The sequence below is a fragment of the Mesoplodon bidens genome (genome assembly GCF_964165515.1).
Source record: "Mesoplodon bidens genome assembly, chromosome: 4".
NCBI lineage: Eukaryota > Metazoa > Chordata > Mammalia > Artiodactyla > Ziphiidae > Mesoplodon > Mesoplodon bidens.
Window position 1 is genome coordinate 133,735,288 of NC_138160.1, and position 5,806 is coordinate 133,741,093.

General features: G+C 38.8%; 1 pseudogene across 1 annotated transcript; it reads right to left on the reverse strand.

The window, feature by feature from the left end:
• Positions 1-4,215: 4,215 nt before the first annotated feature.
• LOC308616793 (large ribosomal subunit protein eL38-like) lies at positions 4,216-4,613 on the reverse strand (annotated as a pseudogene). Its single transcript has one exon. The product of its transcript is annotated as a large ribosomal subunit protein eL38-like (transcript).
• Between the last annotated feature and the right edge of the window lie 1,193 nt (positions 4,614-5,806).

Here is a 5,806-nt window from a genome sequence, read left to right on the forward strand (position 1 = left end):
GAGTATAATGCACTTCCTTCTATACACACAGTAAATGACTAGAAGATGAGAATGTAGAAAGAGTTATTAAACTTTAAACCAACATTAAGATTTATGTCATGAACTTTTGCTTTTCCGCAATGTGTTCTCTGACAGACTTGATTTTAAAGACTATGAAACACTCTCAGCTTATTGCTCAAAGGCCTTTCCAAAAATATAAATGATTGGATAATGACCTAGGTCACCAGAGCATGTTGGAAAGATCTTTGCTCAGATACAATTTCAGGGGGTGAGCTAAGGAAAGCTCATTATAGGTACCAATGATTAGATTTTTGTGCTTTTTCATTATGACCCATAGCACCACACATCAGTCTCTGTTGAGTCAGAGCAAATCGCAAAAGCAAACACATTCACATTCACATTCACATTCATCTGGCAAGTGTATTTGTTTTCTGGACTTCTGGAGGACAGTTCCTGGGTGCTAAGTCAATCATGATGAGTGCTGATTCAGAGAGAATGACTGGTCCACTTGGCAAGGCCGGTTTTATGCTCTCTTTTGCCAATCACCCAGAAGAGTGGTTAGAAGTCATTGGCAACATTTACTTCCTTTGATGGATTCATTCAGCTCTGGCAAGAGAAAATGTTTCTGTGTTGCCTGTGGTTGTAGTGCGGAACTCTGAGGTGTGCAAATAATTCCAAATGGTCCTTTAAAAGTAGCTGACTTAATTGGGTTGGTTTTAGATGTTAAAATGAAGGCAAGAGTTACCTTGCCTTGGAGTTCAGTGAAAAGGGTAAAAATTTAATTATTCCTCTAAAATGCATTAATGTATTCAACAAATATTTATTAAGGGCCTACTATATGGTGGTAATGGTGCTTGGTACAGAGAATACTGTGCTAAGATAAAATTGGACATAATTTCTTCCCTCATGGAGCTTACTGTTTGGTGAGAGTCAGATTAAGAATTACAGAAATAAATCTGTAATTTCTAATTGTGATAGTTCAATGAAGCAAATGATTTGGGCACTGGGGAGAAGATAAGAGAAACATAATATTGATGAAGTTGGGGTGGGAAAAACATGTATATTTGGACAAGAATAAGTTTCTCATGTCCTAAAGAAACATTAATTAATCCCTCTTCAATTCCACGTTCAAGTGAAAAAAGGCCTCAGTCAATCAAGGTACTTTGGACATAGTTACTTAACATTTGTAGGATTGTATGAGCATTTTGAATTCTTATTTAATAATCATGGAAATTACCAAAATGGATTAAGAAGGTCAAGTAAGTTTTAAAAATTGAAATGAATACTTCCACTTACTAAAAAAAATAACCAATCAAGAATGAAATATGGTTTTCTGCATCTATTCTTGTGAAATGTAATTTAAACATCTTTGATCTGTGGATAGAATTATTTTTGTGTATTTAGGAAGCACTAAATCTGTATTTAAAATTGGTTTAATAGCTTATACCTTTACATACTTAGCATTTATGTTCTATCAGCCTGTAATTTATTATAATCATCATCAGCAACACAACACCATTTATTTCATAAGAATTTATTGAACAATGTATTAGGTCAGAATACCACAGGCTGGGTGTCTTAAACAACAGAAATTTATTTACTCACAGTTTTGGGGGCTAGAAGCTCAAGATCAAGGTGCCATCAGGGTTGGTTTCTGGTGAGCTGAGTTATAGGCACCTGGCTTCTTGCTGTGTCCTCACATGGCCTCTATTCTGTGAACACACAGAAGGTGAGTTCTGATATCTATTCCTCTTCTTACAAGGACACCAGTCCTATCAGATCAGGACTTCATTTAACCTTAATTACCTCCTTAAATGCCCTGTCACCAAATACGGTCACATTGGAAGTTAGTTTCAACATATGAATTTGGGGGAACATAATTCAGTCCATTATAAGCACTTACTATGGGGCAAACTCTATGATAGGCACTAACATGAAGTGCTGAACGAGACAGTCACTCTCTCTCCCCTCATAGAGCTTCCAGTCTAGCTAGGTGGGAACACAGTAAACAGATAACTGCATACATAAATATTTGTATCCTAGTGAGTACATCTTGGGGAAAGGACAGATGATATGCAAAGCCCAAAAGTAGCACTTGTCCAGAAGCTTTGGGGTTAATATCAAGGTTAGCAAGAATTATGCTATAAATAAGTTCCTAATTTGAAGTTTTGGAGCAGATTATATATATGTAGTGGACAAAGAAAGATAATGAGCTGCAAAATTGGAAATACAGGGTGTTTTTTTTTTCTTAGAATAGCACTGTATTTCCATCTTACATTTGGAAGTGCCTCATCTAATATAAAAATTCATGAGTGAAGAGGTTCAGTTTATAAATTTTTGTGTTTTTGTGGTCCAAAGAATATAGTGCTTTCTTCCTAATTATTTCAAGCCAGTCATTGTTACCAAAATCCAGTCTTTGTCATGAGGGACAACGTGAAAGGAAGGAGCCTAGGCATTTTAGACTGTTAAACAATCAGGATATTTTCTTCTTCCCAAAACATCTCCAAACTACTAGTGGTCCCCACATGCCAGCAGCATAGTGGGTTTTTTTTTTTTTTTTTTTTTTTGTTGTTTGTTTTGCTGTATGCGGGCCTCTCACTGTTGTGGCCTCTCCCATTGCGGAGCACAGGCTCTGGACAAGCAGGCTCAGCGGCCATGGCTCACGGGCCTAGCCGCTCCGTGGCATGTGGGATCCTCCCGGACCAGGGCACGAACCCGTATCCCCTGCATCGGCAGGCAGACTCCCAACCACTGCACCACCAGGGAAGCCCCAGCATAGTGTTTTATTATTAGTTTCTTCCTCTCGGATGCCTTCCCTAACTCTTGATTTGGTGTACTTCGACTAAGTTCATAATCACAAACTGGAGTTGGACTTTGTACATATTCACAAGCTCAACTAGGCTCACAAAATTCATCTGTGTTGCTCAGCTGGCCCTGCCTTCTTCCAGGAACCCCAGAGCCAGGACCCAGAAGCACTAATAAGACAGTTCTGCTGTTGTGCTCAGACGTCCCTTGGAAGACATCACAGCTGCAATTCCTCCAAATCTGAACTGTATGGTTAGGACACTGTAACTCACTGATGCAAATCTCCTGGTTGGCTGTTGATGATCGAAACAACAAAGACCGAAGTCTCTCCATCCTCACTTCCCCCTCTCATTTACCGCTATCCTAGATGTAATTTTGAACCAAGGAAAAACTAGGGAGGATGTTCTCAAATGAAATCAAATAATAAAAGAACTAGAAGAGAGACAGTTGGGGAGGAAAAGAGGCGACTCCCTGAAGAAAGCTTTAAAAAGGGATGCATCTGTGCTCTGATTGCCCAGCTCATTAGGGCTCTATCTCTGTGTTGAATCCAATGCCCCACCTGTATCCTGTTTCCTCATCACTTCATTGTCTCTTCATTACTACGCTGACACCTGTAAACATCATTCTGATTTATTTTACATGGCATACATTTCCATGTCTTATAAACCTTGACTAGTTAATTTTCTCATATATGATTTAAAAGAGAGAAGAATGGACACTAGTACAAGATGGCAAAACCCAGCTTTATCAGATCTTAATATCATGCCAGATCTTCATCAGACATTTCTTTTAAGTAAAGATGTTAAATATTTCAGATGCAAAGAGGAGCTTCCTGTACACCCCTTCTCTCTATTTTTCCTCCATATCCATAGCAGGAGTACTTACTACTGGGGGACCAGTGTTTATCACCCACATTATTATACTTTTGCCACAGGTTTAGATAGCCATAAATATTACAGAATATTGCTTTGTAGATTTAAAAACTTTATATAAATGGTATCATACCTTATATATCCTTCTGAACTAGCTTTTATTCTCTCAGTATTATATTGTGAAATTAACACATTCTGACACATGCAGTTCCAATTTGTTCTTTTTTTTTAACTGCTATAGAACATTAAGTGAATATACTTCAACACATTTTTCAATTTTCCTTGATAAAAATTTAGGTTGTTTCTTTTTTTTTTTGCTGTAATGAACTTCAATTACAACCTTGTACCTTTCTCCTCCCAAACATATGCAAGTGTTTCCCTTGAGTGTATATCTAGTCTCCAGGCTACCACAGCAAATTACTAAAAACTGGGTGGCTTAAAACAACAGATTTTTTCCTCTTACATTTTTGCAGGGCAGAAGCCCCATATCAAGGTGTCAGTCACTTCCTCCAGAAGCTCTAGGGGAGATTTCGTTTCTTGCCTCTTCCATCTTCTGTTGACTGTTGGCACTCGGCCTGGGGATGCTTACTCCAATCTCTGCCTCTGTCTTTACGTGGCCATCTCCTCTGTGTCTCTCCTCTTCTGTCTGTGCCTCCTCTTCTTCTTCTTTTTTTTTTGGAGAATTTTTAAAATTTTAATACAGTTCAAGTCAGTGTGCATGATTCATTTCAGCTCCTTCACTGCCAAACCTGGGGGCAGGGATTGCTTCAGCTTCTCTGCCTTCTCTTTGTCTGTGATGACCAAGGTGTAAAGGTATCTGCTGCATCAAACTTTAAACTTCATATTATCCTTATTTTTCTTTATCTTGACCAACTTGGCGTCCTTTCGCCTGGCTGTGAGCAGAAAGTCCTTGATTTCCTCAATTTTGTGAGGCATGGTGACGAGGCATGGAGAGCGCGGCTGGAACTTTCCATCCAGGCCCGGGGTCCCCAGATATCACCCGGCCATGGATTACCACGGATTACCTCCCACGTCCCACATAGGGCCCGAGAGACCTGTGCTTGTCTTCTTATAAGGACACTTGTCATTGGATTTTGGATCCATCTAGATAATCCAAGATCTCCTTTTGAGATCCTTAACTTCACATGCAAAGACCCTTTTCCCAAATAAAGTCACATTCACAGATTCCAGGTAGACAAGTCTTTTGGGACCATCATTCCCAACCTCAGCACTGCTGAAATTTTGAACCAGATAATTCTTTGGGCATAGGGATAATCTGTGCTTTGTAGGAAGTTTAACAGTATCTCTAGCCTCTATGGACTAGATCAGTAGCATCCCCTCCCTCCTCCCTTGCCTTTGCAACCCCAGATGTGACAACTCAAAATGTCTCCAGGCATTGCCAAATACCCCCTGGATAGGTGAACTACTCTCCTTGTTGAGAAACACAGATTTAGGGGAAAGTTGCTGACTTATAGGATATGAGCTTTTTAAAACTTTACTAGATATTATCAGTAGTTGTCCAAAGTCATTGTACCAATTTAAACTCTTAGCAGCAGTATATGACAGTTCCCATAGCTCTGCAACATTACTTGTACTTGGTAGTGTCAGACTTTTTTTCTGTCAATTTGATGCTATCTCATTGTTGTGTTAATTTACATCTTCCTAATTTCCAGTGTGGCTGAGCATCTTTTTATTCATCTATTTTTCATTTGGGTTTCTTGGTCAATGAATTGCTTCTTCATACTTTGTCCATTTTTTTTGCTGTTATCATTTTCTTTTTGAGTTAAAGGAGATCTTTATATATTCAGGAGACTAGTCCTTTTTCAGTTATGTCCAATGCTAATGCTTTCTCATTTGTACATTATCTTTTGTTTATAGCATCTTTTTTGGTGACAAACTTCTAAATTATAGCATTATCAATTTATCAATTCTTTTTTATGGTTTGCACTCTTAGGGTCTCTTAATGTCTCTTTGAAGTGTAAGGAGGCAATCATGCTGCTTGAGGAAGACTGTAAAGACTAATGATATCCTAAAGAATTTAGTACTGTGGGAGGTGTCATCACATGTTGGAAAGACACAGAACAGTGTGCAGACTGCAGTCCCAGCGTGCCCTAGCCGCAACTCCAAAA